We start from the raw sequence: 14,532 nt of genomic DNA on the forward strand, positions 1-14,532 counted from the left end.
TAAGTTGACAGGGTGGGTTACATGACTAGTCCTAATAGGATTATGATTACTCTATTACAAGTGGGGTTCTAGTCTTGCTTCCTTTGTAAGGAAATATTCCTTATGCCTTTCTTATTAAACCGACCCACAATAACATGAGTCGGCATTCCCATGAGCCGCCTTATGGGCCACCGGGTCTTGTAGTTCCTCTGACCCGCCTATCGGGTCACCAATTGAGTCGCCAGGCCTGGCCGGGTCATCAGCGAGTGGAGAGATCCGGGCGAGTCACTTAGTGAGTCGCCAAGTCCGGACGGATCATACTTCTGACTGGGTCATAACACGGGGTATATCCTCGACATTAGCCCCCAGTTTAATTTCTATTTATCCATGTTAAACTGATCCTGCAAAAATAAACACAAGAACAAATTTAACAAGTTGTGCTTTGGGTTAAAAGTTTTTCTGAACCGGCTGCTGATCATCCTTATGTCCTTGTCATGTCCTTATTCTAGAAAGTCTAGGTAAATAGGTCAGCTTCATAGTCAATTTGGTTGTAGAAAAGTATTATAAGAAAGAATCCATTTGAGTCGGCCTCTAATGCTCTAACTTGACAAAAATATTGGTCTTGAAATACTCATCTGATTTTCAGCCGGCTTGAAGATGTAGATCTTGCCAATTTATGATTACTGAAATTACCGGGTTATAAACAGATGAGGGTCATAATTGTTGCTGACGTGGGGTCATAATTGTTGGTGACGTCGGGTCATGATTGTTGCAGACACATGGTCAATCTTATAGCGACTTGGTGCTTGCTTTTGTAAATGTAGCTTTCCGATCATTGAGTCGGCTTCTCTAAACCTTTTTATGAATAGCTTTACAGGAAATAAACTTTGAAAATTTCTCCAATAATAATATAATACCTGGTTTGCTCTGAGAATTTGAAGATGTTCCTCCCTTATATGCATATCACCTGTAGCCCCCAAGTCTTAAGAGGAGAACATAGTGATAACTTAAGACTTACTTTAATACAAATCCTTTGACAGAAGCAATTAGTAGCCCCCAAGGTCCGTGATGGCCCGGGTCTTCAATGAGGTGAATTTAAAATAAGTTTATATTAGCCCCCGAGTGTCATGGTGCATGCTTGCAGCGACACGTGACTTTCATATTTAAACCTATAAGGTTGCTAGCCAACTTGGCTCCCCAGCAATCCCTCGTGAAATGCATTCCTGATCGTTGGATCTTGGTCAAGGCTTCATCTCCTTCGTCCGATGTTCACCTCGAGGTAGATCTGGATTCACCTGGTGGTTTTTCTTCTTGCCCAATGACTGGTGGGCTCGTCGCTCACGGCGATTGGCTGGGTGAGGTGTCCAGACGTGAGAAAGGATTCATGCCCTCTCTCTGTGTGTCGCGTGCGCCGTTTGTGTTGCGGGAGCGTGGGCCTCTAGTCCAATCCCCTCGCCCACACGCTGAACCCCTCCCTCCCTCGATTTCTCTCCCTCGTCAGCCGTCACAGCAGAGGCCACGAACCCTAGCCCCCTCCCACTCACCGCCTCTCCTCCCGCTTCCCCACCATTGCCGCGAATTCTCTAAAGGCTACCACGGATCCATGTCTATTTGGAGGGTACAAGGCAGGGAAGGACGCCATCGTCGGCCCATCGCTTAGGCTGGCGGCGCCCGGATCGGGAAGCAGCAGGGTTGGTGCAGCGGCAAATGCGAGCGGAGTCGGCCGTGGAGGGAGGTTTGCCGGCTAGAGCAGCAGGAGCAAGGAGGCGTGGTCAGCCGTGAAGGATGGTCGGAGCGGCAGGACCAACTTCAGCCGCTGCTGGTTGGCCCGATGCACTCTTCTCTGCCATGGCCTGCACGCTCGAGAGGGGTAGCTGCACCGTTGCTGGCGGCAAGTTCAGTGGCCGCCGCCTCCTCTCCTCTTCGAATCAAGTAAGCCCTCTATTGAGTGTATCGGCGGTTGACGTGCCCTCAACTATGGTGAAGCGCCAGGTCCGGGTGAGCTCTTCCTTCAACCTACGTGTGTGGTTTCTTCTCTTTCTATGAATCACGCATCTGATTTTTTTTGTTCCCTCATCTATATTTCTACTTAATTTCATTCTAAAGTGTGCAGATTGTTGTGCCTTATTAGGGAGGACAATATTTGTTTGAAGGACTCATTAGGCCCTGAATATTTAGCTGGTAAGTTACCATATTTCTTTGATTCATCTATGGTTGTTGACCATTTGTTGTGTGGGAATAAGCTTCCTTGTTATTTTTGGTGAGCCAGTAGGCATTTTCTTGCAAGAAAGAGAAGTCTGCATTCAACATAGCTTGGGTTGTTCATTTCAAAGTTTTTCTTGTCTGGATCTTTTTGTGTTTATAAGAAATAGCAATGTTGCATGAGACACATGCCATGAGTTTCCTGTTACATGGTTTATTTGCTCAACTCTTTTCTTCAGGCCATGGTTTAATTTCCACTACTGTTAAGCCTGTGTGGTGTGTATCGTTAGGGTAGCATCGGTGTGGCGCTTGCTTCGGTCCAATTATGTCAGCGGATAAACATGGTGGTTATTATTATTTGAATTGATGCCTGGCCTTCTAAACTAACATATCTCCATGAATTTCCAGATCTGAGTCGGAGCAGTGGAATAGCTGAAATTTTATATTGGCGAGATAATTATTGCGCTTGGTCAGAGCCTTCTAGCAGTTCCAATTAGGTATCATTTCCCTTGCACTTGACTTCTACTGTAGCAAGATGCAAATCTCCACCCTCTTCTTTTTGCCGCAGGACCTTGTGGCCTGCATGCTTCTTTTGCCAAGAAGAAAATTATTGTTTGGAGAAGACTGATAAAAACATAAAAGATAATATGCAAAAGTGCTTTCCCGTTGCGCCAAACATCCTCTTCCTCCATTACATTGCTTCCTCAGGAACGTGAATTGATGTTTTCTAGGATTATTAGACTTTACACATTCATGATTATCCGGCTGAGCAATCTTCTGTTTTAATATCGATAAGATGAGAGTAATGAGGCTGCAAGAGTTGTCTTCAATTTTTCTGAATTCTTTTGTCAGTACGTAGTTCATGAGTTCTGGGAAGGCTTGGAAGACATGGTTAGGAGTGTACCGATTGGTGAGAAGCTCTTCATAGGAGGAGACCTCAATGGCCACGTGGGTACATCTAACACAGGTTTTGAAGGGGCGCATGGGGGCTTTGGCTATGGCATCAGGAATCAAGAAGGAGAAGATGTCTTAAGCTTTGCCCTAGCCTACAACATGAGTGTAGCTAACACCCTCTTTAGAAAGAGAGAATCACATCTGGTGACTTTTAGTAGTGGCCAACACTCTAGCCAGATTGATTTCATCCTCTCAAGAAGAGAAGATAGGCGTGCGTGCCTAGACTGTAAGGTGATACCTGGAGAGAGTGTTGTACCCCAGCATAAGCTGGTGGTTGCTGACTTCCGCTTTCGGATTCATGTCCAGCGGGATAAGTGTGCCAAAGTCGCTAGAACAAAGTGGTGGAAGCTCAAGGGGGAGGTAGCTCAGGTGTTCAAGGAGAGGGTAATTAAGGAGGGCCTTTGGGAGGAAGGAGGGGATGCGGACAATGTGTGGATGAAGATGGCGACTTGCATCCGTAAGGTGGCCTAGGAGGAGTTTGGAGTGTCCAGGGGAAGGATAAGCGAAGATAAGGATACCTGGTGGTGGAATGATGATGTCCAGAAGGCGATTAAAGAGAAGAAAGATTGCTTCAGACGCCTATACCTGGATAGGAGTGCAGACAACATAGAGAAGTACAAGATGGTGAAGAAGGCCGCAAAGTGAGCTGTTGGTGAAGCAAGGGGTCGGGCATATGAGGACCTCTACCAACGGTTAGGCACGAAAGAAGGTGAAAGGGACATCTATAAGATGGCTAAGATCCGGGAGAGGAAGACGAGGGATATTGGCCAAGTCAAATGCATCAAGGACGGAGCAGGCCAACTCTTGGTGAAGGACGAGGAGATTAAGCATAGATGGCGGGAGTACTTCGACAAGCTGGTCAATGGGGAGAATGAGAGTTCTACCATTGAACTGGACGACTCCTTTGATGAGACCAGCATGCGTTTTGTGCGGCGCATCAAGGAGTCTGAGGTGAAGCAGGCTTTAAAAAGGATGAAAGGAGGCAAGGCGATGGGCCCTGATTGTATCCCTATTGAGGTGTGGAAAGGTCTCGGGGACATAGCGATAGTATGGCTAACCAAGCTTTTCAACCTCATTTTTCGGGCAAACAAGATGCCAGAAGAATGGAGACGGAGTATATTAGTACCAATCTTCAAGAACAAGGGGGATGTTCAGAGTTGTACTAATTACCGTGGAATTAAGCTGATGAGCCATACAATGAAGCTATGGGAGAGAGTCATTGAGCACCGCTTAAGAAGAATGACAAGCGTGACCAAAAATCAGTTTGGTTTCATGCCTGGGAGGTCGACCATGGAAGCCATTTTCTTGGTACGACAACTTATGGAGAGATATAGGGAGCAAAAGAAGGACTTGCATATGGTGTTCATTGACTTGGAGAAGGCCTATGATAAGATGCCGCGGAATGTCATGTGGTGGGCCTTGGAGAAACACAAAGTTCCAGCAAAGTACATTACCCTCATCAAGGACATGTACGATAATATTGTGACAAGTGTTCGAACAAGTGATGTCGACACCGATGACTTCCCGATTAAGATAGGACTGCATCAGGGGTCAGCTTTGAGCCCTTATCTTTTTGCATTGGTGATGGATGAGGTCACAAGGGATATACAAGGAGATATCCCATGGTGTATGCTCTTTGCGGATGATGTGGTGCTAGTTGACGATAGTCGGACGGGGGTAAATGGGAAGTTAGAGTTATGGAGACAAACCTTGGAATCAAAAGGGTTTAGGCTTAGTAGAACTAAAATCGAGTACATGATGTGCGGTTTCAGTACTACTAGGTGTGAGGAGGAGGTTAGCCTTGATGGCCAGGTGGTACCTCGGAAGGACACCTTTCGGTATTTGGGGTCAATGTTGCAGGAGGATGGGGGTATTGATGAAGATGTGAACCATCGAATCAAAGCCGGATGGATGAAGTGGCGCCAAGCTTTTGGCATTCTCTGTGACAAGAGAGTGCCACAAAAGCTAAAAGGCAAGTTCTACAGGACGGCGGTTCGACCCGCGATGTTGTATGGCGCGGAGTGTTGGCCGACTAAAAGGCGACATGCTCAACAGTTAGGTGTGGCAGAGATGCGTATGTTGAGATGGATGTGTGGCCACACGAGGAAGGATCGAGTCCGGAATGATGATATACGAGATAGAGTTGGGGTAGCACCAATTGAGGAGAAGCTTGTCCAACATCGTCTGAGATGGTTTGGGCATATTCAGCGCAGGCCTCCAGAAGCTCCGGTGCATAGCGGACGGCTAAAGCGTGCGGAGAATGTCAAGAGAGGGCGGGGTCGACCGAATTTGACATGGGAGGAGTCTGTTAAGAGAGACCTGAAGGATTGAAGTATCGACAAAGGGCTAGCTATGGACAGGGGTGTGTGGAAGCTTGCTATCCATGTGCCAGAGCCATGAGTTGGTTGCGAGATCTTATGGGTTTCACCTCTAGCCTACCCCAACTTGTTTGGGACTAAAGGCTTTGTTTTTGTTGTTGTTGTTGTTGTTGCTTTAGCACTCTTCACTTTTGCTGCTGGTTTACATTTGCTTTGTATCTTTATGTACTGGAGTTCCTTTTTCTTTTGGTGAAAAGAATACACAGATGATATTCTTCCTTTTTCACCACGTTATTTAACTCTGAATTGATTTAAGTTAACCTGGTGTTTTGGTACCTTTTTCCCCTAAACACAATGTCTTAGGACAAGTAAGCGCTATTCTCCTCGGCCTTCTGATTTGTACCTCTGCCCCTTGTCCCATGTTTCTCTGCTTATTCTCCTGATTCTTTATTTTTCTTTTCTGTTTTTTTTGTGATTTGTCAAAGCCGCCTGCTCTGGTGCTCCAGTGTGTTATTTGCAGGTGCTGATCTTGCTGCAAGTTGATGCCTGGGTTTATCATTGGAGAAAAATGCACACATGTTATTGCTGCATTTGACGATTCCTTTTAGTTGAACAAATCTGGCTTTATTTTGTTCCTTTTTGTTCTCTGTTTATTATCGTTAATTGCTCAGAGTGATTGTTCCTAAAGTAGTCTTGAACAATTAATCATTTGCAGGTATTTATCTAACAAATTGCGGCTTCGGTTTCCTGGCCATCTTTCTTTTGGAAATGGAAGTTGATGTTTCTTCCTAGGTGAGCTGAGGTGATAACTAAACTCTCTTCTTGCACTAGCAATCCATCTATTTTGATTTCATAATCATGGTTCTTCTGTCATGCTCTTATGATTTTATACATGCCAACAAGCATCCACACGATTTGTTCTTTACTTCTGCACATATTAGCATGTTTTCCCACAAAAATACACACGCCGCGACAAGCCACGACAATCATGTTCGCGGGTTTTAAAGCGTATAAGATAAGAGCATGTATCTTAGTTATTTTGGCACGGCCATCCTTACATTATACGGTGTCTACATATGCAAATATGCAAGTTAAATTTACCACACCTTTGAAACCTGCAGTTGTTTACTATTCTCTTAAATCTTTAAACTATGTGCTCCATTCCTTTAATTTCAGAACTAGGAAGGTGCGGATAATAAGAGTTGTTGGCAGAGGCAACCTGCACATGTGTAAACAGTGGGTATGGTGGCTCAAAGGGAAGCAGCGGCTGCTCCATGGAAACGCGCAACTTAGTGATGTACTTTTCGTTTCTAGATTTTGTTCACTCTCATTAAATTTTAAGCAATAAAATCCACTACCCTACAAAAAGTTCTTCCAACAAATATTTTTGTGTGTGCAGCTAAGATTAATTTTCCTATTCATTCATTGCACACTATTATTCTGCAGGAATAGCGAAGCGCAAGGTCATGTTCAAGCTGGGGGTTGCACTGATCAGGATCACTTTGTCCCAGTTTTCTCTTTTGGTAGCTTGATTTTGTTTCTTCCTGGTTTGCAGAACATTCACTTATGAAATTGATTTTCTTGCCAACTTTTCAGGGATAAGCTGGTAAATGAAGGAAATTCTAAAAGAAAGCGACTACAAGCAACATTTGAAGGTACAGCCTGTATTATATTACTACAAAAATTAATATCGTGGTCTGTTAATGGGAATCATGAGTTTCTTGGCAATGAGACCCACTGCATTTTCTTTTCATAAAAATTTCCTTGGAAGAGATTGCAAAGTTTAACGAGCATGTCCCTTTTACATCTCTTTACAGTGTGTTTTCTTTTGGTTTCACAACATTTTAAGTTTTAGATTTTTTATTACAGGCTGTGTATAGTATAGGAGGTATTGATGATGAAATATGAATGTCCCTTGTTCTTGTCTGCTCCTGATCTCAGTAGACTTGTGTGATGTGCTCTAGATCCTTTCTCTTTTTTCGTTAAGTGATTATCTGACTGAGGAGAGCATGTTCTTGATTAGGTTGCCATTGTGAAACTTGTTTTTGTTTTTTTATTGTATAATATAGAGCTTCCAAATGGTTTGATCCTGGAAATAAGTTACCAATTTTTGGTGTGTAGTGAGCTGGGAGCCGGGGTCATCCTTCTCACCACCAGTCAAACATACTACTTCAGCCACCATGTTGAACAATATAAAAGTGTTCTCTATTTCAGAGAGCAACAACACGAGATTGTGCCCCCTCTTGCTCCAGGTGCATGTTGTTGTAATTAGTATCAATAGATTAAATCATGGACCATGTCTCTGTTTCGTACTACCTCCGTTCATAAATAGATAGCTCCTAGAGATTGTGCAGTCCTAAGGCCATCCACACTATTGCTCGTTAAAGCGTATTGAATGCATCAAGCCAATTTTCTATTGGGCAGATTTGTTTTGTAATCTATTAGTGTTAGAACAATACAAAATTTCCTATTTTGCAGAAACTAACTTAGTGTTTCCTTCTTTCGGGTTTGTAATTCAGCAATTCTCTTCCTTAATCGCAAACTGAATTGTTCGTCGTTGCTATTTGGTTTCCCTTCTGTCTGTGGCATGTTGATGATCTGATTAGCATTCAAGAAAGAAATATTCCATGCAAGCCTCCAGCTTATGTGCGGTAGGGATGGACTCGACATAAAAAAGTTTCTCTTTGGCTGCTCTGGTATTGACCCAAGACCCTTGGGTGTTTGTTTGGCCTTATTGTCAACAGTGTGCATCAGTTAGTTATGACCTCATTTCTTTCAGTGAGATTTTTTCCTCCCTGAAGGTTTCTCCTTACATTTGGTTTATTACCCTACTCCATGTGCATGATTTCTGCTGGATATTTTTGATGATGATGGATTTTCGTATTTATTGTTCTGCAGGATATCCCTGATGATGATAGGGAATGGTCAAACTAAAATAACATAATTGTATCAGGTAAGACGAAGAAATCATGTTCCTCACTTAGGTGTGTGTGACATGAAACATTATTTCCTAAGTAAAGAAATTTATTTGCTTGCCATTGGCATCAAATTTGACCAGATATATATTTCATTGTTCATGATGTTTCTTTTTTGTTTGTATCGAAGTTCATGCTTACTCGATATATATCACGTTGTGATCCTGTCTGATTTGTCCATACTTAATTTGTTTTCTTCAGCACTTTATTTTATTGATAGATGATAAAGAATGCATCATCATCGTATTTTTTTATTCAAAATCTGTATGGGGTTGGTGCATTTGCATTCATAGAATGATCTTTTCTTTAATATAGCAGACTGAACCAGGTTAGTTTGCGTGTGAAGTTCTTCTTTTAGAGATAAGGCACCATGTCTTCATAAATAAAGCCATCAATGGCAATCAAGTCAGGCTGAAGTTGAGTTAAAAGGTTATAAAACAAAGCTGCCTGATATGGAATACACACTATTTTCACTTTCATTAACATGAATATGCCATTAAGGTACTTTGTTCTTAACATATGTTTTGCCAAATGCAGGGGAGCGTCACCGATATTTTCTTGAGGCGGTATAATCGCTGATAATATCTTTACGGTTTGTCCTTTGTTTCAGGCAACACAAGTCACACATGATATTATCCTGTTGGCCTGTTGTTTGGCATTGGACCATGGACACAAGGTTCATATAAAATTCTTTGGATACAGAGTGAGCTCTGAATTGTTGAAAAATTGTCCTCCATAGTTCTGTATGAGTTAGTTTGTGTTTCTGCATTCTCAGCAGTTGTCGTCCTTGAATAATTTAAGTTAAAGCTAAGATTGAGAGAGGGTGAGAGAGGTAATAAACTATGGCTACATGGTTTGCAAAAGAAAAATTGTCATTGGAGAAGCACACGATACATGAATACGAGAAAGGCATCACAATTGAGTTTGGAGAAGAAAAAGGATACAAGGACAAAGATCTGTATTCTGGTCTGAAGCTAAATTTTTTTGTGGGATCCATGTTACTTGATTCTGTATTATGGAAGTATGACTTGGTCATATATTTACATTAATGTTGTCAAGTTGTGATTTAGCAATGGGCATAATTTCCTATCAAGGTACTTCTTTTGAGTATATCGTTGTTTTTAAGCTTGTAATTTCTATGTGGACCTACCCTTGCGAGCGTCCCCCGATTTTGCTGCATCTCTTGTCGTTCGATGGTGCCTGGTCGGGTCAACGCAACCATGGTATTTTTTACAATGTGTACATGGATTCGGCAGGTCTCTGTGCTATTTTTTTTTTGAACAGGCCTCTGTGCTATTTGGCGCAACGGGTTACACACATCATTGTTTGTGGGATGGGCTAGGTAGCACAATGCAAAGAGTTTTTTATTTCATGCACATAGAAATAAAAGTTTGGTGCTGCTAAAAAATAAATCCTTAACTGGTCTATACATCTTATATAAATATGTTTTTTATAACTTAGATTTCTCATTCATGATAACCATATTTCCAACTAAAACAATGCTTCCTTACCTGGTCTGTACATGTTATACAGTTTTTTTTCAAACTCGGATTTCGCAGCATAGTAAACATATTATCAGTATAACATGGTTTAACACATGGGCATTCTACTATCAATATCGAATATGTCCTTACAAAATGAAACTATTTTCATCGACAACATGGTTTTAGCGTGTCTCTACGCCATTTGGCGCAACGGGTTAACTAGTTTGATATAATCATGATTTGAAAAATGTAGCCCCCAAGTGTCGGGTCGTCTACCTGCATCAACACGGGACTATTCCTTCAACTGTAAAATAAAACCATATCCATTGTCCGGATGATGTTGCTGAAATCCTTCAATGTTGAACCACGCTCTCTGCTGTGAGCCAGTATTTTTAGATGAAGGAATAATAGCCATTGCTCTGAAGCGGCTTTAAAAACCTCAATCATAATACTAGTTATTGATAACCATAATAAAACTACAGCCATGTTGGCTATTAAAGATTTGAATAATATAATCCGGTATGAAAACCTCAATCATTCAATACTGGTTGTGACAACCGTAATGAAAAATCCAGCCATGTTTGGCTATTTAAAGATTGCAATAATATAATCTGATATGAAAACAATCATAAGATCTTGTCTATTAATGAGTAAATAAAGAGTTAAATACTCAGTGGCTCTTGGTCGATGGCGATTTAATGCGCATTCATTGTAATCCGAGACTTTTGGAACCCGACGGCTTATAGCCTTTGTAAAAATCAAGAACTGATAACCCTTTTGAAACACCAATTTTAATCTTTTATGATGGGCTTGAACTAAATCATTTATGTAAGCCATAGCTCTACATGTTCTACACAAAGTTTTAAACAACATATGCCCTGGCAACTTAACATCAAAAGCCAGGGCGGGTAACAACCCAAACATAATATAGTCTTATGCAATTATGGAAAAGACTAGAATTAAAGCCATCGAAGCCAAAATATACTGACGACTTAATCAAAAGCCAGGGCGGGTTATCAAACCTCACATATTCTTATAACAATTAAAAACATACATGTAAAATTGGCTTATATTCTCGGCTTACATCGCCATATCCAGTGAGGGTGACAACCCAAAGATTTATAAGCGCATGATTCCAATTGTGCAATACAAAGCATACTGGCGACTTAATGTCAAAAGCTAGGGCGGGTTAGAACCCGAAATATTTATTCAAATATGAAGTCATACATGTAGACCAGTATCATAATGATGTTGTAAGGATGTAAGTCTGTAAGTCGGAAGCTTTACGGGTCCAGAAGAGTGTAGCTCTATTCTGTTTTTTTGAAAAAATTCAGTTTTATCCTGTAAGCCGGCTCTCACGTGACATAAATCCGTTGTTTTAACCTTAACTAGTTTAGGGTCTTATTTAAAAGAGTAACTGGTAAGAATACAAATTGGCCACATAGCGGAGAGGCTGCGACAATAGGTGAGTTTATCCTAGCTCTCTGTAAGCCGGCTCTCACGTGACAAAGGTCGCCGTTTGAACCTTGACAAGTTCAGGGTCTTACTGAAAGAATAACTGTTAAGAGTTCGGCGTGTCACCTAGCGAAGTAGCATCAAGCAAACAGGCAGGTTTAACTCAATGTTCGGCTTGGAAACCGGATCACATGGGTGTGAACAGCTATGCTCGGTGAGCAGGAAGCCCCCCATACGACCAATGAGGTGGCCGGAGGCCGGATCAAGATGGGTGAGCGAGCTATGTTCATTGAACAGGAAGCCCCCAAATGTCTAATAAGGTGGTCGGAGGCCGGATCAAGATGGGTGAGCGAGCTATGTTCATTGAACAGGAAGCCCCCAAATGTCCAATAAGGTGGTTAGAGGCCGGATCAAGATGGGTGAGCGAGCTATGTTCATTGAACAGGAAGCCCCCAAATGTCCAATAAGGTGGCAGGAGGTCGGATCAAGATGGGTGAGCGAGCTACGTTCATTGAACAGGAAGCCTCCAAATGTCCAATAAGGTGGTTGGTGCCGTATCAAGATGGGTGAGCGCGCTATGTTCATTGAACAGAAGCCCCCGAATGAGCAATACTTTTTCTGAGAACTCAAACTTGCGAGAGATGCCCTCCTCCTGAACCGGATGTTGAACCGGATATTAAGAGCTCCAGACTTTGTGAGAGACAGATTTCCCTTGAACCGGATTTTGAACTGGAATATTTTCTGATAACCCGTAAACTTTCTTTTGAGCCGGAGCTTTCTGATTGCTCGGCATTTAAATTTCCATCAATATGGCAACAGCCTACGGGACCGGATTATCTTTCCCTCCAACGTCCTGGGGTTCTTTGAATTTGCTAAAACTGGCAAGATTTGTTGCCCCCGAGCCTTAAGACGACTCGAGGAATTGTCTTGAGATTCTCCATACTTGACTGTGATATAAACTGGCATATAGTTTGAACAGCGAAACGCTAAAATTTATGTAAACCAGAAGCTTGAAGCGAGTTGATGATCCTCGCAATACTTGTTATATACTCCTGGTATGAATCATTCAACAACTCGATGACATAACGGTCCCTTTTGCAGTAGACAACTTGTCCTGCATTTAAAGAATTTGCAAGCTAGAGTAATTGCTCTTTTAAAGTAACTAATATGTAATATAAAAATATATTGGATGGAGTTCACCTGATATGTTAGGCCGGGAATTATCCGTCGTGGAGCCGATGATCACTGCGGTAAAGCTGAAATCAATTACTGGCGAGTCAGCCGCGGGACCAGATAGATGAGTCGGACACGGCGTAGTAAGCCGGTGCGTACGGGTGAGTCAATCGCAGGCGCGGTAAGCTGCGCAAACAGCGAATCAATCATGGGCGCGATCCTGACGACTTGATGTAGATCGAACTGCACGGGCGGCGGCTTGCGCACACCGTTCAACAGCAAGCGGGCGCGGACACCGGTGCATGATGATGCTAACGCACACTCCATAAGCACAACATGACACCATCTTTATAACGAATCATTGTCCTGCACATAAAAATGTACAAACCAAAGTAATTGTTCTTCGAAGAATTAAATATGCACCAAAAAATAGATAAGGCAAATATCACCTGGTATTTTCATCGGATGACACTCAGCCGTTGGGTTGATGAGTAACACCCCAAGACCGACGCTCCAGATGCCTTCCATGTTTTCTGAGTTTCATCGTGTGATTTTGTTTTGTTCACGTCAGGCTTTTCATCTCATTTGCATCATGTCATCGTGCAGCCCTTATTAAACCTCAGCTAAATAAATTGCATAGATCATTGATCTATTTACATTGAGGGAATTCACATGGTGATTTCTCTTTAGAACATATACTCCCAATATTATTAAGGAGCTATAATAAATATTCCATTAACTGGAAATTACCCATAACACATTTGCATTATTCTTCAACTCTTCTTTTATCCGACTCAACTTTCTATCCTTCCTTTTCGACCTTTTAGTAAAATTGAGTTGCAATTATACTTCTCCATAAATGTTACAAATATGCCCATAAATCACATCTGGTGTGTAGGGTCACCCCCCTATAATTTCAACCCATTCAAATGGGTTTCGAAATTCAAACTTGTCTAAGTTAAATCCAACAGGTGTGGATTTTGCTTCCTCTAAAAATCCTCAGTCTATTTTTGTCAAATTCCTCACATTTTGTGAGTCCGGGAAAATAATCCCCATGCCCAAATTCTATCTCTACCTTCATTTCTTCTTCTTTTTCTTCTTTGACATTTTTCTGTTTTTGGGAGAAAGAAGAAGAAGAGCAGCCGCAGCTCGGCCTGCTCGCAGCAGGCCACGAGGCCCAACCAGCGGCCCAACTAACCCTCCTAAGCCCAGCCGTGCCTATAACCCTAGCCCCTCACCACGCTCTCTCCCGATCCCCATCTCTCCCTTCGTTCTCCTCCTACGCCGCCACACACCCATCACCCGATCCCCATCTCCCTCTCGTCTCCTCCCTCACGCTGCCTCCCACAGAGAAAGAGAGAGGAGCAGAGCCTCGCACCTGACCCCCACGCTCACCATCGAGCCGCGATCGGCCTCCCCGCTACCACCGGAGCGGCCAACTCCGGTGGCCACAGGGACATCACACCCTTTCGCCACCACCAGAGCCCGCTGCCACCACCACCGGATCTGGCTGTGCCTCACCAGGGTCCTCCCCTGTCGTGCCTCGATCCCTGCCAGAGCTCCTCTGCCCGTCATAGACAGGAGCTAGAGCTCCTTGCCGCATCGCTACCGTGCCCCTTCACTCACCTGATCGTGGCCACCACCTGAACTTGCTGCTCCGCCGCACCACGGTGCTCCTTTGCTCCCGCCGTCCCTCTGCTGCAAGCCGACCTCCACCTTTCGTGTCGGCCAATGCAGTTCGCCCAAGTTCCTGCTCAGCATCGTGATCACTCGTGTGCCTCTGCATCTTCTACCACAACAGCCCCATCTGCATGCTACCATGCGCCAGGCGGCGTTGCTGCTCCACCAGAAGGTCCTTTACCCCGACTCCACAACCACCGAACCAGGAACGCCAAGGCCATCTTCGAGATTTTCACCAAGTACCACAACCGTCGCGTTCCATTCCATCTCTATCAAGGCCGAGATGACTTCCAGTACCAGGAGGTTGATGAC

At 43.3% G+C, this 14,532-nt stretch overlaps 1 long non-coding RNA gene across 25 annotated transcripts; it reads left to right on the plus strand.

The window, feature by feature from the left end:
• Positions 1 to 1,400: 1,400 nt before the first annotated feature.
• On the plus strand, positions 1,401 to 9,521 carry LOC119296154. 25 transcript variants are annotated; one of them, XR_005144924.1, is made up of 11 exons: positions 1,401 to 1,977; positions 2,111 to 2,160; positions 2,590 to 2,678; positions 6,169 to 6,255; positions 6,630 to 6,750; positions 6,900 to 7,108; positions 7,575 to 7,705; positions 8,060 to 8,254; positions 8,352 to 8,406; positions 8,744 to 8,857; positions 8,966 to 9,521. It is a non-coding gene; the product is annotated as an uncharacterized LOC119296154 (long non-coding RNA). The 25 variants fall into 25 exon arrangements; XR_005144925.1 differs by having other exon boundaries at positions 8,747 to 8,857; XR_005144919.1 differs by having other exon boundaries at positions 1,402 to 1,977; positions 8,060 to 8,231.
• Positions 9,522 to 14,532: the final 5,011 nt, after the last annotated feature.

The sequence above is a fragment of the Triticum dicoccoides genome, chromosome 4B (genome assembly GCF_002162155.2).
Source record: "Triticum dicoccoides isolate Atlit2015 ecotype Zavitan chromosome 4B, WEW_v2.0, whole genome shotgun sequence".
NCBI lineage: Eukaryota > Viridiplantae > Streptophyta > Magnoliopsida > Poales > Poaceae > Triticum > Triticum dicoccoides.